This window comes from Leuciscus leuciscus (assembly GCF_965113295.1).
Source record: "Leuciscus leuciscus genome assembly, chromosome: 11".
Lineage (NCBI taxonomy): Eukaryota > Metazoa > Chordata > Actinopteri > Cypriniformes > Leuciscidae > Leuciscus > Leuciscus leuciscus.
The window spans coordinates 2,956,857-2,970,045 of NC_138735.1; the positions used below are offsets into that span (position 1 = coordinate 2,956,857).

General features: G+C 38.1%; 1 protein-coding gene across 1 annotated transcript in view; it reads right to left on the bottom strand.

Annotated features, from left to right (window-relative positions):
- The window catches only part of pard3aa (par-3 family cell polarity regulator alpha, a), a 460,595-nt gene that overhangs the window by 246,326 nt on the left and 201,080 nt on the right, over positions 1-13,189 (bottom strand). The gene's annotated exons all lie outside the window — the stretch shown is intronic.

Below are 13,189 nucleotides of genomic sequence, written 5' to 3' on the forward strand. Positions count from 1 at the left end.
GACTGAATTTACACCTTGCCTTTCAATGAGTCTCTAAAGTCAGATCCAATAACACTTATGGACGCATAATAGAACATTTCTCTCACGCATTAAATCAGGAGATAATCAAACTTATGGCATTTTAAATAAATAAATAAATGTTTTATGATTTATCAGATAAAATATTAAAAAATAAGTTATATGGTCTAATGCTTTCACATAATCTATCAACATTCCCAAAGTGAATAATCCTAATACAAATAAAAAGAAAACTAAAGTGAAAATAGGTGAGAAGATATACGTGTAAAAAATTATATGACAACATTATAACAACTCAATTTTCAATTTTTAGAAGTTATAAAAGATTCAACTAATTTTGTAAGTCAGTCGAATGTAATTTAAGTTGAAATGACATTCGAGTTGATTGTACAGTACTTGAAAAATTAAGGCAGCAACTTTAACAGTGGGAGGTTTTAGAAGAGAAAGGAAAGAAGTGTAATCGATTGGAATAATTCATGGGATATTTATGAGTTCATGAAAAAAAAAAAAAGAAGTGTCTAAAACAATAAATTTAATTGTCAAGACAACATTTACACTCATTCCTGATATTGCCTCCTTTATGTCTGAGAATGCATGTCAATGCAAGTGGAAAAGGGACCAAAGAACAAAAAATCTCCTCAATCAAGTTCAGCAACAGAATATATTCCACACATTAATTCCCTTCGAACCCTTGACTGTGGATCATTTCCAAAGCCAAGTGAGTGTCTAGACACGGGGCGAGATTCTGCAATGGTTTGTTAGCCACGGATATTAATATTCCAGTGGTCTCACCCTTAACCTACCCCTCTCACCAAAATGTCAAGCACATCTAAATAAGCACTTCTCCGTCTTTATATGGAAATGCATTCAGTCTTTTCAGACCGTCACCCTCCACCACACGCATCCGCGAGTCTGAAGAGGATGACTGGAGTCCTATTTCCCCCTGTCTGTATCTTTTTATTCTTGTAGAGGTTAAAGAATGAGTAGAGGTCATGAAAATTTTATTAGCAAACCTCTAAAAAAGCAGCGCCAGGTCTGTTACCATATTCTGGTGAAAATGAGTCAATTGCCTCTCCAAACACAGTCGATTGTCTGTGGTTTAGCAATCTGCAGCCCAATGCAGTGACAGAAACGGCTGGATGTTTGCCTTCGTATCTCTGTGCTGGGTTGGAAGAAATCCTAATTATATTTGATCCGGAATATTCAATCAAACCTTGTCACCTACGGCACTAAATGAAGAATTATTGCATCAATTTGGGTCAGATTTCCAAATTGACAGGTATATACGTCTCACTGATTTTCAATCTTGATATCTGATATTTGAAGCATGATGATAGAAAAGTCTGGACTGAAATGCAGAAAATTAATAAGACAATATTTACATGACAATATGTAACAGAACAATAAATAAATGCAATATTAACAGTATTTCCTCAAAATGGAAAACAAATAGGGATATTAGATCTATTTTCATTGCGATATTATTTACCTCCCAAAAAAATGTTGAATGATGACAATTAATTGATAATTGTATATTATTTAAATGGAATGTGTGTGTGTATATATACTGTATATATAGATGGACATTTCATGCACATTTAAAGTATATTTGAACATTAAATAATTATTATACGCATTATAAGTAAATAAATGTAAAAAAATAAATAAATAATTATTGTCCTGTCTTATGTTTAGGGCACAAAGTTGGTCAGGACAGCTACTGATGTTCCCTCGAGTAGGTGCATGACGTCCTTGTTAACTTTCCTAACACAAGCTGCTCACATAACCATAAAAAAATTAAATGAAAGATAAAGAAATGCATTGAGTAGTTAGAGTAGAGAAATGTTCATGTGACATGAATGCAGCTGTGCTGGAGTGTCTCTATTCAGCTGTGAATTCTCCTTTCTGCCGCCTGAGAATGAGCTTATTAGCAATAAGAGATAAATTTGAGCGGTGACGTGCGTCACACTGGACCATGAGAGCCGGTCCAGGCGTTTTGTGGACAGGAGAGAATGGTTCCTGTCACAAAGTCATTCGCACCGAACACAAAGTGTCGCTTTGCCGGGTAGCGGCAGTAATGAAAGACACAGAAACCGAGGCTGGATGCCAGAAGCCCATTGTCCGGTTCTGTACACCTGCCAGATGTAAAAGCTCCAGTGAAAAACTCCTGTGTCGGCCCACCACAGGGGGAGAAGGTCATTTCATGGGCGACCCATGGGCGAAGATCCCCATCAGCTTTAAGGGATGAATCCACTGCTGTCATTCGGGTGCTTAGGGCGTCTGCTGATATGTGGCGACTAAAAATAAGTGTGTTTGTGTGTGTTCGTGAGCTTGGGTGAAGGCCAGAAGCCACTCAGTGCAGCAGTTACAGGAAGCCAGAGGTTACAAAGCTGGCCATTAGACAGACAGTGCATTATATTATTGTTCCTGGCAGATGCAGGAGGTCGGTCACATTGAGAGACTGCTAGCTTGTGAGGAGCTCAAGGCACTGCGTTTTTCCAAACGTGAACTATTCACCTTTTTTTTACGTTTTAGCTATAAACACTGCGTTATGCTGCTTGAAATTGAAACTTGTATTAATATTATCATATTTATGTAATGTATTATTGTATATATAAACACACTGGGTTTGTAGCGCAAATAGTTTTACTGCACTTTGTTGGTCTTCTATTTATTTGCCTATAGCGGCTAATGAATCAAAAGTCTCGCACATTCATGGTTGATATCAAGTATGTTGGATGAAATCCAAACAGAGCCCAGCATGATCTTATCGAAGCCTTGCTGCAGGGCTTGAAGGTCACGTCTGTGGAGAGAACCAGTGTTTGACCTCCAGAACAACCAGAGGAAATCAGGACGTTTTGCAGTTGACAGTGGTGTAACATGACAGTTAGTGACAGAAGCGGAGCTTTCCCCTCTAGCATTGGGTCGAATTTACGCACAAAGATCGCAATAGTTAAATTAAGCATGAAATGGATGTTGCAATAGTCTGTTTTTCCTTATTGCGATGTATTTCCAAGTTAAACGGCTTCTGGAACAAGAACAAATGTAGGGCGGGGCTTGATTGTGCTTGATTGGATGGTTGTGGTTTGCTATTGGCTGATCTCATGTGAGTGACAGGTTATAGCCCCGCCCTCATCATCAGAGAAGAGAAGAGATGCTGCAAGAGGAACTTATTCTGATTCAAGATTACCAGGAACATGAATTTAAAAAATAAATAAAGATGTGCGCAGATACATTTTTTTTAAATATATTTTGCTGAAAAAATAAGAATGGAAATTTTTGATTTCATGGTGACTTTAATAACACAACGTAAGTCTCAGCCTCAGTTTGTCTGATGCAAACAGAACACAACATCAAGCACTAGCAGAAAAAACAGCAGGTTCAATCTGATTTTTGGCTTCTTTTTTTTCCTCAAACTTCTTGAAGTCAGAGTGTGTTAATTCATGTCAACTGGAAGAAGAAGAAAAAAAAGGCTAAATAAGCTGGTTTGCTGGTCTTGGTTGGTTTAAGCTGGTTTTCAGCATGTTTAGCTGGTCTCCCAAGTCTGAGCATCTCAAAAAAAGTCTAATTAAGAGTCCAGAACTAGTCACTGATTTTGGCTACATTTTTAAAGTGGCATGAAATTTTCATTTGAGGCATTTAGTGGCAATTAAGCTAAATAGTCAAGTGTAGAACTATCTTAGTTTTCTCTGTTCTGTCTGAGAAATAAACAGTAGGCTAAAAATAAGATGTAAAGTGGACTGGACTATACGCTGACCGTCAAAAACACGGCTATGTGAGACTACTACAAAAACAAAGACAAGTATTTTCCATTCTCCTCACTAATTGTGGGGAATATCTTAAAATCTATATACAAACATACAGCTCTGCGTTTTTATCTAAAGGACTATATCCCTGTCCAATGTAGTCCGGGAAAAGTGCCGTAAAGAAAATATAAGGAAGTGGGCAATTTGTTCAAACATTAATTGTCCAAATATTTGCAACCTCCAATAATAGTGACCTCAGTCCAGTTCCTGACTACGTACAAAAGTTGGTAATTACCTTCAGTAAAACACACCCAAAAAACAACACAGAAAAAGCCAACCATAACAAATTAGAGTAGTATGAGAAATAATATGGCTGTGCAAAAACTCTTGGGACTGGTGACCCTTATATGACGCTGATAGGGTCGGTAGGTGATACACAACTGGAACCCACTGAAGATTCAAGACGATAAAGAAATAGATGCTGTGCTCAAATGGAGATGAAAGGCCTTCTGTAGGCGCCACAATGTGCCATTATAGTATGTCTGTCCTCAGAGGCAACTCCTATTACCTCAATTAGACTGATTTAATTGAACGTGACTTGGGTTTTTCACATCCTTCTCTCAAACACAGGGTCATTTCATCCCATCGCTAAACAAAATCTCCATTACAACAGTCAATGGATCACACTACTCATCATTTCCAAGATGCTTATTAGTATTTGTGTTGGGGGAATAAATGCTAAAAGGACCTAAATGATGACTTAAAGTCATTACCGGACATAAAGCTGACCCACTACTGTAATCTACTTATACGAACACTATCCCACTGTGGTTGGTTTGTGCCACTGTTTATTTGGAGTGTCAAATGAAAAAATATAGCCCATTTGGAATAGACATTTCATACACTTATCATGTCACAGGGGATATTAACAGGCGACTGTAAAATCCATTAATGCACGCCCATAATCAGGCCTCGTAATATGTCTGTCATCTTGTGCATTGATTAAATCTTAGATTAACTTATTTTTCATCAGAGTATTTCTCTTGTCCTCAACACGGATAAAAGAATCGACCCATCAATACAAACAAACATCAACAAAGCCACAAAGAGATGCTATAATTGCAACAAAAAGTACAGTGAAAATACCAGACACCATTGCAATGTATGATTAACATCCATATATTGTAGTACTTACATGGTACTCCAATGACCTTCAAATAATATGATGGTATTACCATGGTACAAAAACATGGTGTTAGAAGTCCAAAGAACCATGTTATTACCATCCCAAATAACTAAATATCATGGTCCTTTTTATAAAAAGTGACAACAGTGTGATTCTTTTCAAAAACATCACCCTCTGTAATATGACATATATATCAGCTGCAACATTTCTACAGTGATTGTTATGTGTCTCCTGTGGAAATGCGGCTCAGCTGTTTGGCGAGAACTGAGAGTTGTGTCGGTGTGTTGTCAGTTTGTTGGGCTCATGAGTGTGCCTTCAGTAAGTGGGGTGGTAATATTTCCAAGTTTTAAACTCATGCTCAGACACTTTCATATTCTCCTGTAATGGTACCTGTGGGTGAAAATGAGACTTCAAAGAGAGACGTACATGTTCTGGGGCAGTAAGGAGTGAGTCAGCTTATCTAGTGCTTTTTATTTCAGACAAAACAAGCTCAGCACTTGAAATATGATGTGTTCCCCATTTTTTTAATTTATTGATTTTTCTGTTTTCAGCGGTTTTGAATGGTACTGAGGGCCCCTACAGAGCTTGAGTTGTGTATAGTGTGTTAAGAAGAAAATAAATTGAAGCAAAGCAAAGCAAAACACATAACCAAACCCAGCCAAGCCAAGTCATACCAAACCACAACCCAACCTAACCTGACCTAACCAAATCAAACCAAACCAAACGGAATCAAACCAAAACCAGCCCAGCCCAAAAAATAAAAATCAACCTAACCCAACCAAACCACAACCCAACCTAACCAAACCCAACCAAATCAAACCAAAGTCAGCCTAGCCCAACCAAACGAAACACAACCTAACCTAACCCAACCCAACCAAATCAAACCAAAATCAACCCAATCCAACCCAACCTAACTAGAGGTCGACCGATTCATCGGTTTTGCCGATTAATCGGCACCGATAGTTGATTGGTGGAACTATCGTTATCGGCAAAAATACATACCGATAGTTTTTCCTGGTTGCGTCCGTTGCTGGAGCGGCTGAGAAGCGCGCGCTGTCATTCATTACACAGTAAGAGAGAGCTGAGAAGGGTCTGCTGGCATCATGCAGTACAAGAGCGGCCTCTAGAGGTGTAATAAAAACTATCGCTGATGCCTCGTGTTGTTTATTTCGACACGTGATGCTGCGTGCTGCACTGAGAGCACACGCTGCGTGGAGAGCGCTGACATCAGATGCGCGTTTAAAGCACCGACAGCTAAAAGGTAGCCTATGTATACACTACATTTTGTCATATCATTATAAAGTGATTAATTTGTTGACTAAATGCTGCATTAGTAGAGAAAGAACAGCACACCAGTATGTTTGTTTGCCTTCGAGGCTGAGAGGACGCTAACATTAGTAGTACCTCAAGCGGTTAAAACTGACAAAAATAAACGTAAGTCCGACCCGAATGTTTAATGTCACAATTGTTACCTCTATTTGCATTAGTTTATATCCAGCTGGTCACTTTTATGCATTTAATATGCAGAGAAGTTGCATTTTTAAAGCTAGAGACGTAAGATAGCAAACTGATATGTTCATACACTACAGCCGACAGAAACATAATTATAAACAAATCAGAAAATCATTAGATTTCGGTAATTTTTTCGTCATCACTTTAATACATGTTTTGTTATTTTGATTAGATAATCATCAAGTGTTTATAAAATAGAAGCAAAAGTGTGAGACTATACATTTAATATTTATGTCATTTCAATGCTCTGGCATTGTAGATATTTAAGCATGACTGTTTGGATTTATATGAAACGATAACACTTACAATAAAATTCCATTTGTAACATTAACTAAGGTTAATAACTTCTGTATAAGGATTGTTCATTATTTGTTAATTAACATGTAGGCTACTAATACATTTTTAAATTAATGTTTTTATTTGTTAACCATAGTTAATGCACTATCAAACTAACATGAATGATCAAGGTGCAATAGTATTGCTCAAATATTATACCGATCAAATTTTGTTACTTTTTTATTCATTAAGTTGGCTTGAAAAATAACAGTTTAATAGTTACATTTTGAATGTAACTGGTTTTATTTGTTATTTAGAGTATTACTTTTTGTTTCAGTTTGAATGAATGTCTTTTATTGACTTCAACATTTATTCATATTATATATTTATTTCATTTAGCATGTTTTCATGGTTCAATACAGTTTTATTATTTTTATAATAAAGTTCAGCACTGTTTTACTTGGAGTGTTGTTTGTTTTTATCCAGTATCAATTTTAAAAACTATCGGTTGATTAATCGGTTATCGGCAAGTATGGCCCAACCTAGCTATCGTTATCGGTAAAATCCACTATCGGTCGACCTCTAAACCTAACCTAACCTAACCTAACCTAACCCAACCAAATCAAACCAAAGTCAGCCTAGCCCAACCAAACCAAACCTATCCTAACCTAACCCAATCAAATCAAATCAAACCAAACCAAACCAAACCAAATCAAATCAAACCAAACCAAACCAAACCAAAGCCAGCCCATCCCAAGCAAACCTTACCTAATCTAACCCAACCAAACTAACTCAAACCAAACAAAAAAACATGAGCAATAGAAATAGTACTGCTTGATTTAGCAAACACTGTGTGAATGCTCATAAACTTAGGCAGGCAGCAGTTGAAACATGGCTTCCTGTAATCCAATGAGCAACGTTTTATTTCTGCCACTGTATTTCAACTCTTATTTTCCCTCGTTTAAATCAACAAAGACATCAGCCCCTTTAAACCTGTCTCCCCTTTGTTTTTTTAAGACACCGCTAATGGTATATAAAAGTTTGGCTCGGCCAAGGATTACTTTGAGCAAATTAAAGCCAAACAGGTTCTTAATGCTATTAAGTAAATTAAATCAGATACGTGAGCTAATTCACATTTGTCTAGATCAAGGAGAGAAGTTAGCGAGAGTGACCTGCAGTGAGACACGGGACAAAATGTCAATGTCCCTCTCTGTCTTTCTCTCATTCAGTCAACCAAATGCATCTGTACCAAATACATCATCTGTCAGTTGTGATTTCATACACGCACAGGCATATCTATCAATGCCACAGCACGCTTCGGTGGGGCTGCAGTATAGTTAAATTGCACTTTTATTAAATTAGGTCAGCTAATTATGAGGGTTTAAATCAATCATTTAGTCAATAATAAAACCTAAAGCAGGCAGTGCCTTTAACTGGCATGCCTTCATCAATAACCACAGGCAGGAATACTTTCTCATATCCCACACAGAGCTTTAAGAGCGCATGAATTATCGAAAATCGAGTTATCACTGCCTGCTTTTGTCTGGGGCCACTTTTGAAGTGATTTGCTGGTTCAGCCGGAGTTTTTCTCTTTGTAAGAATGTCCGACGACATAGTGCCAACAATATCACAAGACCATAAGCAAAACCCCAATATTCAGCTGAGTGGGTGATTGATATTGGTTTGTCCATGCGCCATTTCTCAATGGCCAACTTATTAAATATAACATGTGGTCACATACTTTGTCATTTATGTCTCCCTGCATCAGTATTGTTTCTTAAGAATCTTTTCCCCATCCAGGACATTTTATTAATTGTCAAAATAATAATACCACAGTACAGCAAAACTGAACCCATGTGACTGGAAAAGCTGGATTGAAGCACATTTCCCTGATACAGAAAAAGACAGCTAACTCTGAACCGCCTTGAGCTGAACATCTTGCACACTCATGACTGCTTTTCCATGATTAATCATAATTTAGAGGTGATTAAGAGGGAGGATCGTCCCTCTAACTCCGTATGGAGCTATTAATCTGGCTCTAAGCCATGAAGGTCACTGAGCATATGTGTGATTACAAAAAGCAACAAAAACCTGAGATCATAAAGACATTAGCAGAGATCGGTGGATAAAGTGGAAACAGAACGGCAATTTCATGAGAACTCCAGAGGATCATTTCTGGATATGCTGAAACACATCAGTTATGTTTAAAGAGGTATATAACACCTGGAGAGAGCTGTCCATTAGCATTCACATTCATCTCAATGGCGATTTAAAATCGGCCATCTGTACCCATGGGTGCTCAGTTCTGCAGCCGGGATCCTTTAAACTGTAATTGCAATATGACTGATCACTCTGAAGCTGCAGGAAAATGACATCATGACAACACTGTGATTGGCTGAATAACACACACGGTCCTAAACACTTTACAGGTCCCTGTCCTGAACTGCAATGTGATATAGATATATATATAAGTCCAATTCACACTTACAAATTCACTTACAAATTCATTGGAATTGGGATTAGAAAAGCAGCTGGATGTGTGTGTGTGTGTGTGTGTGTGTGTGTGTGTGTGTGTGTGTGTGTGTGTGTGTGTGTGTGTGTGTGTGTGTGTGTGTGTGTGTGTGTGTGTGTGTGTGTGTGTGTGTGTGTGTGTGTGTGTGTGTGTGTGTGTGTGTGTGTGTGTGTGTGTGTGTGTCTGTGTGTGTGTGTGTGTCTCACTGGGACAAGTTATTTGATGGGAATGTACAGCTGGCAGCCTTTGAATGCAATGAATGACAGAAAGGGAACATGGATATCAATTCCTTTGTGTAAAAAGCCAAAACATAACTAAGCTCAATGCAATACTTTCCTTAATCTCATGAGATTACATTTAGCCCATTTCTATGTTTAGGCTACAAGACAAAAGGTCAATGAGCATTAGCATTTGCTGCAACCTACAGTTTCCTGACATATTTTATGCAAAACACAGCAAGTATAACTATTATTATGTTTGGTATTGTTTCAATCTGTGTGTGGGAAGCCATCCCTCTATAAACCTGCCATTGCAAAAAAAAACATGATTCTGCTAACCTTCTTATCCAAATGCTTGCACGTTTGGTTCACGACAGGTTACAGCCCTTCCTGCGCCGCTTTGTCTGTACAGGAAAGTCTGCTCATTCATGTTTCAACACTTTATAGGAAGAATCTTGTAAGCACCAAGTTCATTGGCTTCATTGTGAAGCTGATTTATAATGGGCCAACAATTGAAATGGGGCAGCTTTTATATTTCAAGACAATACAAATCCACACTTGCTATTCCCACTTGAAAAGCCCATATGCCAAAAGTAACACATACAACATTTTAACAGAAACTTGAATGAAGGCTAGAACAAACACAGGAAAGCAGGGAGCGGAGAAGCACGTCACCATGTATGCGCTAAACTTTTAGTTTTATAGAATAAACATGACTGATTCCCTTTCCGCCCTTGTTCTGCTGTGAGAGAGATCCCTGATATATTGACAGCCTGCGCTACCTGCTGTATTTTTAGACCAATCACAAAAGCATCAGTCAGGTTCAAAGGTGCAACCATCCAAGACATCCTCCCACTCCGGAGTCTGTTCCACTAGGAAAGAATGAGGAAAAGTCTTTGAAGCGCACCGGAATTCATATGAAGCAGAAAGCAATAACTCAAAGTAGCCCAGCAGTTTAAAAGCAGTCCAAAAGAAGTTGGCCTTAAAGTGAAACTCCATGAAGGACTATTAGATATACACAAACTAGGAACAAATGTGTAGTAAATGACTGCTAATAAATGCTACAGTAATTTATAACACTATAAAACACAACTGTTTTAAACATTCTTAATTTTTTTTCCGCATTCAAACAAAATCAAGTCATGTAAGGATTGATGTACTTTTCAGTCTGTTCCTTATCAGATATCTGTACAATTTGACTTCCAAACATTTCCATTCGTGTCCCAAGAATAATAATAAAACTGTATGCAATTATATATATATATATATATATATATATATATATATATATATATATATATATATATATATATATATATATATTATTTTTATTTATTTATTTATCCGCAGGAGAAGACTTTTATCTTGTAATTACGAAGTACACCTTTTCATGGCTTTTTAGCTGGTGCTTAATGAACAGATGGTTTGGCTGTTAATCATTTCACAGTATTGAACTGTGACTTAATGATACTCATCATACCAACAAACCAGGTACACTTATACTTTAAAAGCAGTTTAAAGTAAATTATTTTCAATATGTTTTGTTCATTCCTTTTTCTTTTTTTTATACTTTTTTTTTTTTATGCGATCAACATGCAAACATTACTGGTTGAGGTAATTTTCTTTAAACATATTTCATCTGTCAAATAAACATATTTGACAGACTTTTCATTTTTTTTATTCTTGAATTTTAAGCTGGCACTTGAGGGACAGCTATTTCGGTTTTCAATCATTTCACAGCACTGAACACTGGCAATGGCCTCATACTGGTGGGAACGAAGTCTTCATCGAAAATAACAGCATGTGACGCACAATTTACTTTTGAACAGCATCTACCGATGCATATTCATCTGCGCATTCATTATGCTTCACCTGTGGACAGCCAGGTTGTGGAACTAAGGGACGCCCCACACAACGGAGACAAGTAAGCCCACCATGCGGTCCCCATCCTGCAGAGACCAATTTGCGAGTGATTTCATTTCCCACAGAAAGAAATAAGCAGATAGACCATCCACTCAGCCTGTATCTGCATTTCACTCCTTCCTGTCAATTCTGAGAGGGCCACCGCAGACCTTTTCTTCGCCACTCATGCACATCAAATGCATTTCTCTTTTCTCTAAATGGGCAGAAGGACTCCTCCTGGACTCCATTCACAGAAGTAGAGCTGTTTATGGCTGGCCATATTCCTATGGCAACTTAAAAGCATTACACTCTAATGGAGGCAATAAAAGAACGAAAGCGGCCTGTTGGTACGATGGACATGGACACTGTGGAGTGGACTCATTTGAGACAAATGACTTGGAGCAAAGGAGACACTCACATTATAAACTGGAACAAAGACTGGAAAACGGCACAAAAAATCAAATAAATAAGAATGAATTATTCAGCAAGGCTGGGAAATCGGATACTGTCAGTCTCCAAAGTCTATCTTCTACCTCATTGCGTAGCTGTCATCCAAATAAATGGCGCAAGAGAGTTTAGTCTAATATGTGTGGAAGAATACAGTCGTCTTAGCTTTCGAAATGTTTTGGGACCACTCACTATTTGCGTAAACTGTGACACGTCTTCCCTCAATTACCCTCGTTTTCTGGGTATTTAATTGCGTCCAGGTGTGGACCACTTAGCCGGAGAGAGAGCAAGAAAGGGAGACGCCGCTTAATGCCAAAATGGGCTTTGAAAAGAATTTGTCTGTTACAAATGTGAAACCTTTGATGGATGTTAGCGCTTTTCAAGCATGGCTAATTCCCGCAGTCCGTCAACAACGGAGCTTGGGTCCAGTCTATTTGTGAGGACCCTCCATCTGAGAAATTGCCTGACAAGAACCTCGTTTTACTTTCATTCACAGTTTGTTGCACAGTAGTCTTTTGCATCGCCGCTGACAGATCTAACATTTGCATTTGAGTAAAGTAACCCCACATCTTGACTTCCCTCGTACTTCCATACATCTCCACCCTGTATTGTGAGTTCCCCACCTCTGATATGCCCTTAGCGTAACAGCACTTTTCACCACAGTGAGGTTCCAAATTCCCCAAAGTCATTATTGTCTCCTGCTAAGTTGCCCCAGCCTACTATGATTTGTGGGTAATGAGCTGGCAACCGGGCCTGGGCTCAATTATTCTCACTGAGGGAGTGATTTCTCACTCTGTAGAGCAGAGCACAAAGTGCACTCACTAATTCTAATCAGGACATAACACACTCATAATCACCCATGTGGAAATAAAAGAGTGGGTGAAAAGAAAGAGAGAACATAAATAACAACGAAGTGAAGTAATGACAGGTTTGATGTGTTGTGGAGGATAGACTCCTTATTACAGGTAAAAGGAGGATGTGTTTTGTGTTTTGTCTGCACGACAGGTGCAAAGAGTATCACACACCATGTGTCAAGATGGATAGATAAGCACACTTTATTGATTTTTGTTGACAGCGAGAGGAATATTGCCACAAAAACATGACCTTATTAGACTCGGATGTTGTTCAGTCAGAACTTTGTGTATAAATAGAGAAGATAGGATGGAAAAGAAGATTGTTAGTACGGTTCAGAGAAGCAAAAAGTGTGAACCTTGAGAAGTGAGTTTGAGTTAACAAAAAAATTGTTCATGAAATCCATATTACTTCTATAGTTCGGACATATCGGACATCAGACAGAAAATGGACATTGTTTCAATAGCAGAAGTCAGCTTTGATGGGCCGCTCACATTGAGGTTGTCAAATCGTTTTACTT